The sequence below is a fragment of the Sciurus vulgaris genome, assembly GCF_902686455.1.
Source record: "Sciurus vulgaris genome assembly, chromosome: 5".
Lineage (NCBI taxonomy): Eukaryota > Metazoa > Chordata > Mammalia > Rodentia > Sciuridae > Sciurus > Sciurus vulgaris.
Genome location: NC_136465.1, coordinates 138,677,442 through 138,693,941, shown reverse-complemented (window position 1 = coordinate 138,693,941; position 16,500 = coordinate 138,677,442). Strand labels below are relative to the sequence as shown.

The 16,500-nt window shown below is 38.0% G+C and overlaps 1 long non-coding RNA gene across 1 annotated transcript in view; it reads right to left on the bottom strand.

Annotated features, from left to right (window-relative positions):
- Nucleotides 1–6,008: 6,008 nt before the first annotated feature.
- Nucleotides 6,009–16,500, bottom strand: part of LOC306662649 — a 45,233-nt gene continuing 34,741 nt past the window's right edge. The window contains exons 2-3 of the long non-coding RNA XR_013764171.1: nt 6,621–8,322; nt 6,009–6,586 (exon numbers count right to left, since the gene is read on the bottom strand). This is a non-coding gene — a long non-coding RNA (uncharacterized lncRNA). The remainder of the gene's footprint in view (nt 6,587–6,620; nt 8,323–16,500) is intronic.

Here is a 16,500-nt window from a genome sequence, read left to right as displayed (position 1 = left end):
GACTGAGAACTTTAGAGATTATCTAACTCAGTTTCCTCTATATGAGAATGTGAATCCCATAAAAGAAATGTGACAAGTCCAAAGTCAAAGACAGATTCAAATCAGAGGTACAACTGAATCTCTTTATCAGTTAGGCATTTTACTATTAGGACAGGACTTTGTTAAATCATCAATAACAACCTACCTCCAGCCCTCCTCCCTGTACCTCTCTCCAACCTTGGGCTACTTATGGTACCCAGAATGTCTCTGGAGAAGACTGAGGAGAGTGGAGTTCATCTTCAACAACCTAGAAAAGCATGCTGGTAAATTAGTTGTAGGTAGGAGAGCCCTACATGAAAACAAAGCTTGCACCCTCGCCCAAAATTTCATTGTGGTTTGTGTAGAATGTCAAGCTACATAAAAGATCCAAGAATGGCATCACTTCCAGTAGAGTTTTCTGCATTTCCTAAATATATCATGAGTCCAGAACTCATCTTCCAGAGGAGTTTAAATGTGGCAGAGTGTTCCCAGAATCTAGAAAATGAATCCAGAGGCATCCTGGGTCCCTCCTCTATGTGGAAGTACCATTTCCCAAAACTGCAGGATGTCTGTTTCTTGCAGCAGCCCATCCTCTACCCCCAGTTCATTCCTCTGCAGCTGACCACATGTGGAGAGTTGTCCCGAGCAAAGGGCCCTCACAGGCCATTTGTATTCCAAGGCAGTGGGCCTCTGGTATTGTGTGTTGGCTCCATTCTAAATCACCAGGCTTTTGTAAACTGAGAAGGCAAACTATAATTTGGAAATGACTGCTGTTGTTTTAGATGGTATGTTTCCCTTTTGTTTTATCAGCCCTAGCACATAAAGAGATGCTTTGCATATGATAGGAGCTTCATAAAGGCCTGTTGAAGATTTGCTTATTTAAGTGTTACATTCTATCTGTGATTGGAATGCCTGTTTTGACTGTCTGTGTTGGTTCTCTTGACATGTTCCTGAAGATGATCCCCTACAAATATTAGAAATATTTAAGCAGAATATTGATACCCTGAATTCTTCAGAAGCTGAAAAGCAGCTGAGCATGGTGGTGCATGCCTGTAGTCCCAGGTTGGGAGGCTGAGGCAGGAGGATTGCAAAGTCAGTCTCAGCAACTGAGCCAGGCCCTAAGCAACTTAGTGAGACCCTGTCTCAAAAGGAAAAAATAAATAAATAAAAATACAAAAGGCTGGGGATGTGGCTCAGAGTTAAATGTCCCTGGATTCAATTCCTGATACAAAAATAAAAAGCTGAAAAGCAGTATTTGTTATTTAACATCAGAATGGGGACTGGAGGATTCTCCTCCTTGTACTTCATGGCAGTGAACATCATGGGACATAAAGGAATATCTGTAAAGAGTGAGAGTTACTTCAGACAAAGATTTGGGCATATTTTCAACTCCTCTTTCATGCTTGAGTGTATTTTATATCCATGGCTTACTTGCATTTGAGTTAGATTCAAAAGTGAATTTGTTATTTAGAATACTCTCATGAGTGTTCAGATTGGATCTGTAATATCCTCCAAAAGCTCATATGCTGAAGGCTTTCTCCCCAGTTGGTGGCGCTGTTGGGAAGCAGCAGAAACCTTAGAAGGTGGGACCCAGTTGGAAGGAAACAGGGTACTGAGGCATGTCCTTGAAGATTATACCTTATCCCCAGACCCTTCCCCTTTTTCTCCACTTCCTGACACTATGAGAGCAACTTGGCTCTAACACATCTTCCTTGTCATGATGTTCGACCTTATCACATGCCCAGAATCAACACGGCCAAGTGACATGAACCAAAACCTCTGAAACCATGAGTCAAAATATATCTTTCCTCCTTCAAGTTGATTTTCTCAGGTATTTTGTCACAGTGATAGAAAGCTAACACAATAAGATTAATTGGAATTCTTACATTGTAGGGGGCTTAAGGGATATTATATAAAGAAATATTCTCAAGAATGTCATCCAATAATAACAGATTCTTGGACTTGGAAGGGAGTGAGCCAATACTCTCATTTTATACATCATAAATCCTAAAAGCTCTCTTCTTAAATGCAGGGCTTCAAATGTTTTTCTACAGCTTTCCTAACCTTTCCCTACATCTTCCTTTCTATAATGTATTTGTCTCTGCCATGTGTTTTTTCCCAGCTGTTTTTCTCTTATAAAGTTATTTCTATATTCAGAAAGAATTAACTCTTTCCCACAACTAGAACTATACACTGCCCTCTACAAGGGCTCTTATATAATTTACACACACAATTCTAAAACTTAAGATTCCATCTCCAGTCGCTTCCATCCATGCATGCCATATTCTTTTGCTCCACTTATTTATCTACTCAAGTACTATTAATATGGGGGGAGGGTTATCACATTGACACCAATCAGAAAATCAGTACAATCAGTACAATTAGAAGAGATGATTAGACCCAACTGGGGAAAGCATCAAGGAACTGCAAAGATGCCAAAAATACAGGGTGATCTCCATTTCTAAAGACTTGAAATAGATGTTGATAAAGGGGTTGTGTGGGACACATGACTTATGAGTTGTAAGGAAGACTCAGTCTAAAACCATTTTGCCCATCTGTTGAAAATTATTCATTCATTTTAGTGCAACCCATAAGACTTACTCCTTTAAGTTATGAGGCTTTATTTTCACAAAACACAAATTGTAAGAGAAAACAGTAAATCCTATGAAATATTTCCAGTTGCAAGTAAGTTAGATTGATGGCTTGGCCCAACCAAAAATTAACTGAAATCTAAGACATAAGGGACTCCTTATGTAGTAAGTTTTGAAAGGGAAATGTTTTGTATTATAGAGAACAAACAAGTAAACAAATTGAAGTTTTTGAAAGAAAGCATCAGGAAACAGGAGGAATTACAGGGAGAAAGAGTAAAAAGTAAGACAAATTTCACCAGCCTCACAATTTTGACAAAACCCAATCCTTCCTTCAACAATTTGAAGAAGAGCAAAAAATAGTTGGGACTTCAAGTTCCTGAGGGTTGTTATAGCCCCAGAGATTGTTATAATCACTGAGCACTTTTAAAATAACTTTGATTCTAAACCTTTGCCCTTACACAGAGCATTTAGTAATTACTTCAACCTGAGAAAATGGGTGTTGTCAGTGCAAGAGAGAAAGGGACTGAGCTGAGAGAATGAATGACAGTGAGAAAGAAGAAATAAATGAGAAAAGTCAATCATTAGTTGAGAGGAGGCAATATCCAGCAGAGAAACTAGTGGTAATTTTGTCCACCAGGAAACATTTTGTACACCAGGAAACATTTTGTACAACTTGGGATATTTTGTGGTGTCCAAAGTGGGAGGGGGAGAATGTTCCTGACCTAGAGCAGATAGAGCCCATGATGCTACCAAACATCCTATAAAGCATAGGACAGCCTCCCATAGTAAAGAATTATCAATCCAGGGTGGCTATTGTGCCCAAGTGGCTAAACTCTGACCTACACTTATGTAAAGGATGAAGAATGACTGAAGGAACAATCAAACAAGGGTCTTTGCTTGGGCTGAGCTGCCCAGTCTGGAATCAAAACAATGTTCTGTCCAAAAAATTTGTTAAGATAAACATAGATACCATGGGGGAAAGTTTAATTGATATCCAAGGCTTCAACCCAAACTGACCAGATGATGAGTTGAAGTCAGAGCAAATTTGCAAAGCAATTTGATAAGTTCTGGATTGGAGAGGCACCAAAATACTAAAGACTGCATCTTGATTTAGAGATGAAAAAGAAGCAGACATTATCAGATTTTCACACCAACCTATGACAAGTGTAGAAGTTCAAAGGAACCCTACTGATGCTGATGACAAAAGCTTACACTGACATCACACTTCCTGTGTTAAAAACCATGCTAAATTCTCTGTATGCAGAGTATCATGATTGTGAACTATTATCTATAATAAAAGTAGAGACAGGAAGTAATAATTAGGAATAACATGTAGATACATCTGATTGCCAAGTCTTGCTTTGACCCCTGTACCATACTAACCTAGTGGCCAAGGTACTGACCCACAGAATAAAGCCAACATTAATTAACTTACCTGTCAATTATCTGAGGGCCTTCTCTGAGCTGAGGACACAGCAATGAGACAGGTGCCTTGGTCTCAGAAAAGAAACTAATAAGGATTGAGCATGTCCACTATAAGAATCCATCATTCTGCAACCAAACCTTAAAGCCCATAAGGCAGAAGTAGAAAAGGAGTGTTCTATTTGCTCAGGAAACTTTGATTTCCCTTAGGCCCAACACAATTCATAGTTGAATCCTGTGTCGAGTCCTCTCTATTAAAAGCCAAACTCAAATCTCTCTTCCCCTTTCACACAGACAAGAGCTCAGTCCCTCTCACCAGAAGACATTCAATGGGAAATTCTTCACAAATACTGTATACAAGGACTTGCCACTTTCTATCCACACACCTCCAAAGAAAATAGGCTTTCTTGACATGATTTCGAAGTCCTCAGATCTCAGACCTCCAGTCACAGAGAATGAGAGGTATCAAATACCACCAAGAAGAGAGGCTGTGGAAACAGCTACTGCCTGTACATGAAACAGTCTCTTACAGTAGGAAGAACATGGCGGAGCAAGAAAACCCCCTGGAATAAGATACATGAGATTGTATTTCAAATTACGGCTTTATCATTTACTAGTTGTGACCCTGGGCAAGTCCATTACCTTTTTCAGAATCTCCACTTCCTCACCTATTAAATAAGTTTTAAATAAGTATTAAATAAGTAAGTTTCCTTGCCTACCTTGCAGAATTGCAACAAATGAAAAATTATACCAGGAAGGACATTAAACTGTCAAAGATTACACATTATGCTTGTTATCTAATCTTATCCATCCGTAATTATTTAAGGCCAAACATCTGGTCAGAAACACAGGTGCTTAATAGAAAGCAGATCTCAATGCTCCCATTGATGTCATAATGTCCATCATCAAAAGCCACCAGCAGAGGAACAGATATTGAAGGGAAAAACCTGATGGTTGGGACCTCTCCTTATGATGGAGCTGGAGCTTCCTCAATTTCCATCCTGATTATTGTGCTTATAGCCACAGAATCAAATGGCTAACTTACGTATAGTCATGTCTTGTCATGTTTTCTATTTGAGCACATTCTCATAGTCACATGACACTCATGCCCCTGCTCCCACCCCAGCATGTACATTGGAGGTATAGATCTAATTTGAAAACTACCCCAATATCATGGCCCTTCACACTGATGTCTGGCTACTTTCCCAAACAGCCTCAAGATGCCTTTAATAGAGTTCGAAGTAAACTATTTCAATTATGGTTAAAAATGCAGACTCTGAATCACACCACCTGGGTTCTAAGGATGCTACATCTTGTGAGTTTGAACTCATGTGACCTTAGACAAGTCATTTAACTTTGACTCTCAGTTTCTCCATGTGTAAAACAAAGATAATATTATCACCTACTTCATTATGAAGACTAAATGAGATAAATCAGATACCAAGAAAGTAGCACTATACCTGACATTCGACAACATGTTTAGGAAATACTGGCAGCTATTGGATGATCATCAATTGAGAGATATGTAATGCCTTATTTTCCTGAATAGATAAGCAATCTAGAAGAACTCCTCATTCCCTTCGGTTCCAATTATATATATATTTTTAATACTGGGAATTTAACCCAAGGGCAATTTACCAATGAGCCACATCCCCAGCCTTTTTATTTATTCATTTTCATTTGAGACAAGGTTTCACTAAGTTACTAAAGCTGGCCTTGAACTTGCCATCCTCTGTCTCAGCCTCCTGAGACACTGCGTTAACAGGCATGTGCCACCACACCCCACTTGTTTACTGAATTTTAATTGCTAAGCACAAATTTGAACAGTGAATACTGCAGGATAAGATTTCAAAAAGCATGATCTCTTACACCTAAATATACCAGCCGTTACATATGAAATATAAGAGCAAGCTGTTTGTTTAGAAACCAAAGGGCAGCAAGGTAGCCATTAGAGATAAGGCAGCGTTTGCAAAGCAATTGTAGCACAAAACTGGGTTCTTAACAGCTCCTACATTAATGCAGAAAAAACTTCAAAGATGATGGAAAGGCAAAGGAAAAGACAAGCCTCAGACAACAAATAGGGCAAATCTGAAGATCAACAAGGGTCAGAAACAGATGCTATGAGCATGGTGAAAATTCCCAATAGGGTGCCAGAGGAATGTTGAAAAGAACAGAATTGACAGGAAGCCCAGAATGGTCCAAGAGGATCAAATGGACTTGCTAGAGGTTTAACAAAGCATAATGACATTTTGACGCAGCCAAGTATGAAAAGGATGCTGGAGATAGGAATGGAATCCTCATCCTGTTACCCCACCCTAACTCATTTCCAACAAACCCCCACCTCCCTTATTACCTTGCAACAATACAATATATCAGTCAAGTCTGTTATTAACACCTGTTTTGAAAACACAAGTTTGTTCTAACAGAATTATAAGGAAAACACTTTAAGCACAAATTTCTCACTTGTTCATAAGCAATTTCATCTTTGGGAAACATTGAGGTGGACAAAGAATTGGACCCAACTGAACCAAACCACATATGAACACACAAAAAAACTAAGCACACACACACACACACACACACACACACACACACACACACACACACACACATACCTCAACATCTACCAGCTACCTTAGCTGCTGCGTTGTGAGTCATACCCATCCACACCTGGTTTTACGATTTTCATTTCAATTTCTTATAACCCACTTCTGCCACTTCACAATTCCTAAGCTACAGTCCCTGACACTGACTTCCACAAACTTCAGACATTTTTAAAGATAATGTTCCATAGTCATTGTTGTATTTACCCACTTCTTAATCTTTCAATGTATAATTATGGTGTCATGTTTATTAGATTCCTACCTCCCCCACCACTTAGGTGTCACTGATAATTTTTTGTATTATTTTGGCCCAACCTTTTTCCCCCTATAAGCCTAGCATTTTTGCTGTGGTATTCTCTTTTTTCCTCATTAGTGATTACTTTAGGACTGTTATTGGAGAAATGACTATATCCTTTGGTGACACCACATACACAGTCGTAAAATTCTTCCCATTGGCTGGAGTTCTGCCTTGAATCTTAAATTCATCCAGCGCCTTCTTCTAGCTAAATTCTCTTAGATGAAGCTCATTTAGGGAGCCTCTCCTGACCAACCAGCCTGACTACCTATAAACCTCTTCTGTGAGATCCCACAGCACACCCTATCCATGCACTTACCATGACACTTACCCCATAAACAGAATGCTCCCTTTACAAACATCTAACTCAAAAGCAGGAACCTTTTTCAGTATATATTTGGCTAGTACAGAACAGACACTTAACTTCTTTTTTAAGAAAAATAAAAGAGCAAAACAAAACACTCAAGTGTAACTGCCCATTTGAAATCTTACAACTCAGTAACAATTATCTATATTGGGGATGGAAGGAGAGATAAGGAAAATCTGGAAGAACCAAGGATCCTTCAAAACAAGCCCATTCAAAGCTGCAAGATCAACAAAAGAAGTACAAAATTAAGGGCCTTGATAGAAAGGAATTACCAAAGACAACACAGCAGAGTATTATATTTATATTTAAGAGTAAAGTATCTGAAAACATTCAGAAAATATATTTATAAATAGTAAATTTCATAAACAAAGTAAGCATGAGACTGCATGACATCTACTCAATGGCCCCTTGCTAAAAAGTGTCCCGAGTGATTGCTACAGAATGTTTTCACCTTACTAAACATCGTTTTCTACTTCAAGTGAAATTTTCCACATGTTATGGGAAGGCTTAGTGTTAACTGACATGAGATGATTTTAAGCCAACCAAAGGACACATTTCCTAGCTTCTCTAAATGGAGTTCTTTTTAGCTGGGCATAGTGGCACATACCTGTAATCCCAGCCACTCAGGAGGCTAGGCCTGTCTTGGCAATTTAGCAAGATTCCATCACAAAATAAAGTTAAAAATAGAGCTGGGGTATAGCTCAGTGGTAATGTACCTGCCTGGCATGTGTGAGGTCCTAGGTTCAAACCCCAGTACTGTGTTAGAAAAAAATATCTATCCTTTTAATTTGTACAACATATATAATGAGACAGACATTTGAAATTTTATCATACATTTAGAACAGAATACACAGCACACAGGTTAAAAAAAAAAAAAAAAACAGAAAAGGGCCTAACTTAGCAACTTTAAAGACCATTTGTAGAAATTAGAATTGCAGTCAACTTTCACCAAATGAGAGGGTGGGATGAAGCTCAGAGGCTGAGCACTTACCTAGCACTTGCAAAGCCCTGGATCAAACACCAGCACTGCCAAAGGGGGGAAAAAAAAAATACCAAATTGGAATTATGCTTTATAATGTTTTAAAACTGTACACTGTATGCAACAATTGCCCTTGAATCTTCAATTCACTCACTTCTGGTATGTGAACATTAGACGACATAGAAACCAAATTAAATTTACTTAAAGTCTTTCATTTCATTAGCAAGAAAAATTATCCTTCAGTTGGTAAGACATGGGGAAGAGACAAAGCCCATCTCAAAGCAATGACATAAACAAAGGGAGAGCCTTATAAAACAGTTCAAGCAAAGAGCAAAAAGCACTCCAAAGAAAAACCACATAAAGGATTGTGCAAAATAACTGACTTAGTTGAACAAGTTGTATTTATAAAAATTATTTGAGACTCAAAAATGCTACCAAAGGCATCCACTGGACTACAAAATCTCAAGTGTGATTTTAATTAACTTATAGGATTATTATCTGATAAACAAATGAGATATTTTAGAGGGGAAATAGAGCACTCCTGAGATATAGAGCAGGAAAAGTGTAGAAGAAAACCTAGATGAGAGTAGTGGACAAAAATTGCTGTCAGAATCAAGTTTTCTTTTCATTTCTACAAACAACACCCCCAACCAACCACTCCTTAATGGCTATGCAGGCCTTAATCAAAAAGCCCTGCTCGTGCCTATGTCTATCTGCTATTCTCTTTGATGCCATGTAACTCAGGGATGATTAATTTTTAATGATTTCTAGTAGTCCTTGAGCTTTTTCTCATGCCAGGTACTGTTTAATATGCTTCATGTATACAGACATCCCTACTTGATGTTGATTCGACTTAAGTTTCCTTTTTAACTTTATGGTGGTGAGAAAGCAGCAGGCATTCAAGAGAAACCATTTCAAATTTTGAATTTTCATCTTTTCCTGGACTAGCAATATGTGGTAAGATACTTCTGCAGTGCTGGGCAATTCCCTATTAGTCACAATCCTTAGAGCCAACAACCAATACTTTATAGTGCACTATGTTGCTAAACTATGATGTATATTAAATGCATTTTCATCTTATATTTTAAAATTACAATGGGATTATTGGAACATATTCCATTATAAGTCAAAAAGCACCTATATTAATTCTTAAGTAATTCATTCTGTTTCACCTCACATATTAGGAACCTGAGTCACAGAGTTGATTTACTTATCAAAGTTACACAGACCCTTAACAGGAACATTCTGGATCTAAAATCTAGAGTACTTCTAACTACATCATGAAATAAACAGCACAATTATTTAAGTGTATCCTCCTCAAAAAAATATTTTAACAAACTATTTTTCAAGTGATGCACAAAACCAGTATCCTCTTGCTTATGATGTGATTCCTCCTGTGTTTGTATGATTCAAGGGCAGAATGTGGTAGCCAACATGGCATTTGTAATTAATTGGAAATAACCAAGGGACTAGATCCAAGAGACTCACCCCAATTTGCTGAAGTGCTACAGAGTGTCATTCACCCAGCTAGAAGAGAAATAGAACATGCACAACTTCTAGGACCAGCTCCAAAATGGGAAAACAGCATGCTTTAACAAATCATTGCTCTAGAGACAACACTTCCTCTTTTCAAAACTGCTGACCAAAGTTCCTCCTTCTGCCCCTGAGTCATTTGAACTACAATTTGTCAATTGCCAGAGATACCTTGGCGGCATGTAACCTCATCTTAACACGCCTCCTATAATACTCCTGGCAACTGCTCTTGGCAAATGTTGATGGCAAACACTATTCCCACTTAGTGAAAGGATACAAAGAGGAAGGGCATAAAGCTGGGTGCTCAGCATGAACACACCTTCAGCTTTTCATCACAGATTTTAAAAAGTTATTTGAATGCTGCATGCTGCTAACTCTCAATGCCAGAAAGAAAAAGGACAGATTTTTAGAGTATAAGAGTATACGGATAGTAAGCATATATTTGGAAACCCAATGCCAAGAGCTAAATACCCATTATCTTAAAGCACAAAAGACTTTTTAGTATCCCAATTTTATCTCAGCAGCATAAACACCTGAAATTCTCCCCACCTCCAAGAAAGAATCCCTGATCCACTAAGATTACTCTATGTGCCCTCAAATAGCCTTTCATTCAGCCTTACCATGGTACTTCTGATGCAAGCCAACACCAAATCAGCCCACGAAACTCTGATCCTCTTCTCCCACTTATTATTACTAAATATTCTGGGATCAGGGGATAACAAAATGAAACTATTTGAGAACTCTAAAATGTAAACAAGAAAGAGTGAATGAGGAAGAAAAGTCCAAGTTTACAGAACTCGTTCAGGGTAGTTACCTGGATTTTTCTCCCTTACAGTCCCGCTTTGACCCAGGGGTGGGCCTTAGTCCTGGAAGACAACAGAAAAAAATACCCTTCCTCCCAGAAGATGTGGGGAATGAACCTTTGCAAAACAGAAAACTATGGAGAGAATCTCCCCTTTCTTTCACTTCCCCCTCAAGTTTTGCTCCAGTTTTGTTCAGAGGCCATGTACAGTCACAGAGTTTCACTGTGACAGAGGCATTAAAATCTGAAAACCCATCTTCATTCAAAGACACGAGGGAAATAACTCAATTGGACTGAGGCTCAGCATTTCCCTTTACCACCACCCCTGCCCACCTGCTCTGGCTGCTTTATGCCAAGGGCAGCCTCAGGTGGGCAGAATTCAACACCCAGTGCTGAAATGAGACACACAGTAAAGCAGAACCCTACAGGTCAGAAAGTTCTGGGGAAAATCCAGTGAGGACAGGGCTACAGATCCTCTAAGGTTGTGCATAAAGTAACCCAAGTCCCAAGCGCTCCCCAGCCTGCGCACCTGTGTTTCAGACATGCTGAAAGCCAGCGAAGGCTTAAAGAATGGAGATTTGATCAAAAACCCCATCCAAGACCTGAGCAAAGCCCAGAGAGGTCAATGTATAAAGTAGACCCAAAACAGCACAGTGAAGTCTTTGAAAATCAAACTGACACTCACTAAACCACCCACTCAAGTGGTGTGAACCTAAATGGGTTGGTAACTTGACAATTTTTAAAGAAAACATTCTCCAGAGAGTTTTAACAAGAGTTTGAGTCTCATAACCTAATATTCAAAAAATCCAGGATATAATCTGAACAATCAAAGAACAAGAAAAATCTGACCAATTTACAAGGAAAACAACAAACAACAGGGTCCCAAGATGACCCTAATGTTAAAATTAACAAAGATTTTAAAACAGCAGTTATAGCAAGGGTAAACATGTACCTATTCTTGCAATAAATTGATAAAAGAAGCTTCTCAAAAGATGCAAAGAGACCACAAAAAAAGAAGTATACTAGTTTTACTTTCCTTATTTTGACCCAATCCCCAAACACCAATATCACAGCTTTAAAATTCCACGAATCAATAGCTGATTAAAATACAAAGTTGTCAGTGAACTTGAAGATAATACAAGTTATCTAGCCTGAAGAAAAGGGAGAACAATGACTTTCAATAATACATGAACTGGGGGCTGGAGGGGTTGTAGCTTAGTGGTAGAGCATTTGCCTAGCACACCTGAGCCACTGGGTTCAATTCCCAGCACCACATAAAACTAAATAAACAAAATAAAGGTATTATGTCCATCTGCAACTAAAATATTAAAAAACACATGAACAGAATCTCAGACATGTGGAACAATATCAGAAGGTCAAATTTGTGTAATTAAATCCCCAGAAGAGGAGAATGATACTTGTGTGGGGAAGAAAAAAAAAAAAAAATTTGAAGGAGTAATGGCTGAAAGTCTCCCAAGTTTGTTGAACCATATTAGTTTACAGATTCAACGAGTCAAATAAACCCAAAGAAGATAAACTCAAAGCCATACTTATCCAGACATATCTCAATCAACTTGCTGAAAGCAGTCAGAGAAAAAAAAGAATCCCAATTACTACTGATTTCTCATAAGAAATCATGGAGGGCAGTAGAAAATACAACACTTTTAAAGTACTGAAGCAACTCTCAATTCTCAACCCAAGATTCTATTTAGCAAAAATGTATTTAGGAATAAAGTAAAAATAAATACATTGTTAGACAAAGGAAAGTAAATAGAATTTGTCATCAGCAGACCTGTGATAAGACAAAGACTTAAAGAATGTCTTCATCAGAAATGAAGAGCAAAAGAAATAATTTTTTTCTGAAAGTTTTTAAAAATATCTATGTTATTTGAAAGCAAAGATTCTAACACTGGATAGAGAAGAGTAAGAATTGCAGATTGAGTATCTCTAATCTGAAAATTCAAAATCTGAAATGCTCCTTTGAAGATTTTCAACCAAAAAAGTCTAGGTAAATATTCCAAAACCCATAAAATCCAAACTAGTCCTTAGCAAGGCCCTAACAACTTGGCAAGGCCCTGTCTGGTTCTGGTCCCAAGTATTTTGAAAAGGGATACTCAACCTGTACATCTTATACAGATTCTAAGTAGACTGCCCAAATCAGCTATAATCTAAAACAGACCCCCAAAAAGCTGCAATATTGATAGTGAAAAAAAAAAAGTCAGTGCTAAATTAAAATACTGAAAGATTTGAATAATCCAAAAGTCTGCAAGAAAGATAAAACAAAATACAAATGGGAATAAAATAATAAACCTAAATCCAACAATATCAGTAATTACATTTAATGTGAATGGTCTAATCATACAAACTAAGAGTAAAAACTGAATAACAAAGACAAGCACATGCTGTCCACAAATACCAATATTCAATATGAGTGATCTAAAAGTAAATGGAAGCCAGGCATGGTAGAGCACACCTGTAATCTCAGGGACTTGTGAGGCTGCAGCAGGCAAATTCAAAGCTAGCCTTAGCAATTTAGCAAGAGCCTGTCTCTCTCTCTTTTTTTTTTTTTTTTTTTTAAAGGGATGGGGATATAGTTTAGTGGTTAAGGGCCTCTGAGTTCAATCCCCAGTACTACACTACATCATCATCATCATCATCATCATCATCATCATCATCATCATAAAAGGAAAAATACACTTCATTCAAACTTTAATCAAAAATAAGCTGGAGCCAGGCACGATGGTGCATACCTATAATCCCAGCAGCTCAGGAGGCTGAGGTAGAAGGATCACAAGTTCAAAGCCAGCCCCAGCAACTTAGCAAGGCCTTAAACAACTTGGCAAGGCCAATTTTATTAAAAATTAATAAGTAAAAGGCTAGGGATGTGCTTCAGTGCTCCTTGTACCAAAAAAAAAAAGAAAGCTGGACTATATATACTAATGTCAGACCAACTAGGTATTTGTACAAATAATAAAACTGAAGATGAAGAACATTTCCTGATGATTGAAGAATCAATCCAATAAGACATTGAAAAACCTAATTGTGTTTGTATCTAGCAACCTGACACCAAAATACAGAAAGCAAAACCTGACACAGAAAAAAAATAGAGTATCAGCAAAGAAATAGAAAATCTAAACACCAACCAACTTGAGCTGACAGCACACCACACCAACAGCAGTATGACTATTCCTTTTAAATGAAGATGAACCATTCACCAGGATGCATCACATTCTAGGCCACAAAACAAATTTAAAAGAAATTAAACCTTATCAAGCATATTTTCTAACTATAACCAAATTATACCTGAAAATCATACAACAGAAAAGATATCTGGAAAATCTCCAAATATTTAGACTAAACATCTCCATCCACCGGTCAAAGAGGCAGTGTCAAAGGAAATTAGAATATATTTTGAATTAAATGAAATTACAACATGTAAATACTTGTGAAAGTCGGCATTAAGAAGTGCTCAGGGTGAAATTAATATCATTAGATGCTTATGTAATTAAAAAAAAGATCACAAATCATTAATAGCTTCTGCCTTAAGAAACCAGAAGCATTTAATCACTTAATTCCTGAGATCATCTTGCTGCATTTTCTATTTTAACAGCTTAGAAAGTAGTGAAACCAAATATATATACTAGTATGACTAAGATCAAGATGCCTAAATATAAAGCCCTACTGTAATATTAGTCTGGTTCTGCAAATAGTAAAGCTTATTTGTTTACCTTTAGAAAGGCAAAGCCAAGATAAATAAAACATTTCAGTCAAAGAGTGAGTTTTCATCTAACAGAATTTCAAGCCACTGCCTGTTGTTCAGAATTGAATACAGATGATAAAGGAAAAGTCAATGTCATCGGAATTTCGACCAAAACATGCCTTACCATGATAATTCCACTTCAAGCATCACCTGAGATAACAAAACCTACAAATTTTTATCTGCTCTCTACACACATCCATAAGCCTTTAAATAAAAGGCGCGCACACACAAAAACCCAAACATAGGCAATCACAGCCAATTGACTGCATTGGACAAGTAAGTTTTTATGAAATTAAAACCTTTTTAACGTTTCTTTTAAAACCCAGCTCTTTATAAAAAGGATCTTTCATTTAATCAAATAATTGCTTCCATTTCAAAAGAATGTTAATCACTCTGGCAATAACAGGACGTCATGATTGAGACCCCTCAGCGTGGTGGCCCTCCACAGCATGCCACCAGCCTCTCTCACACCAGGGCAGGCTGTCTTTGTTTACCCTCTACTAGGAGTTTTCCAGGGGTGGAAGCTACAGAATCAGAAGCCTATCATTTAAAAGGCCAACAGAACAAACCAGGTGGAATGAAACAACTATCTACCCTTGGGTAGCCCAGTTTACATTCAACTCTAGTAAGAAGCGAAAGGGATAAATCCTAGGACGTTTCTAAGAGTGGGAGGGACAGAAAAGCAAAGGCAGGCAAACCAACAGAAGCAACAGGGAAGTGTGCAGGACTCCTGGAGAAATACTTGGGAGTACTGCTTTCCCGATTCACCAACAGGATTCTCTTCTGCAGACTCCAGGGTCAGAGGTGGGGGCGGGGGATGTGCTGGGGACCTTCCAGGCTTGATTATAGATTTAGGCTTGTGGGGAATAGTACTTCTCATTTTCTCTTCACATTTGCCTCCAGTGGTCAAGATAAAAGGTTCATTTCCAATGTAGAAGCTAAGAGAAGCTAATCTCTAATAAGAAATAAGGAGATAATACTATTAGTATGAATGTCACATAGGCTATCAACCACTACATTATATACAGTGCAACTGCATGAAAATGAATACTGATCGTGACCTAAAAGTTTTTGATTTATTCTAACCTAAAACTTTAGCTATTTTGTAGTTGGAACTGTCATCAAGAACAGAAATGAGTGGCCAGGTGCGGTGGCACACACCTTAAATCCCAGTGGCTCAAGAGGTTAAGGCAGGGGGATCTTGAGTTCAAAACCAGCCTCAGCAAAAAGTGAGGTGCTAAGCAACTCAGTGAGACCCTGTCTCTAAATAAAATACAAAATAGGGCTGGGGATGTAGCTCAGTGGTTTAGTGCCCCTGAGTTCAATCCCCAGTACAGGAAAAAAAAAAAAAAAAATAGAAATGAGTGGTACCCAGTCCACACCAGGTCCCTAGCCTCTATTACTTCATTCAGTCCTCACTAAGACCACTGATACAGGTGTTATCACCTCTCCTCTGTGAATGAGGGAACTGGGCTAAACAGGTAAAGTTGTCTGCCTAAAACTAAAAAGTTAATATAGGATGGGGCCTGAAACCAAACTTCAAATGTGATGCCAGTGTGTTTATCTTAACCTAGTCCATTCCCCTCACAGCTGAAGATATATTCCTGTCCTTAGTTTTCTTAATGGTGATATCAGACAAAATTCAGCAGGCCTGAATTTTGGATATTTGGATAGCACCAGGTCAATTATCTGGCACTGCTCACACTTAAGTAGTATTTACTAAATTAAATTCCTTGCTAAGAAGTAGTGAACTATCCACTAGAAACATCCAAAAATCACACCAATGAAACTGGAAGAAGTTTTTTTGTACTTCATGCAAACACAAAAAAAAAGATGTAAGGAGCACAAACTTTGGTGTCAGAGGAAGTTGGGAGGAAAACCCAGCTCAACTACATTCTAGATGTTTCAGTCTTAGACTCAGCCTCCTTCTCAGTAAAATGGGAAAGATAGCAGTTCCTGAGAGTGCTCTGAGGAGTCAATAAAGAATGTATACAAACATCTACCAGAGTATCCAGCACACAGCAAAGGGACCCTTAAGTATCTGTCCCTTTAAGTGTACAGTTTCCTGAAATTTAATGGAAATGCTAGATAAAATGCCTCTGAATAAGAAACTAAAATAATATAACAAGC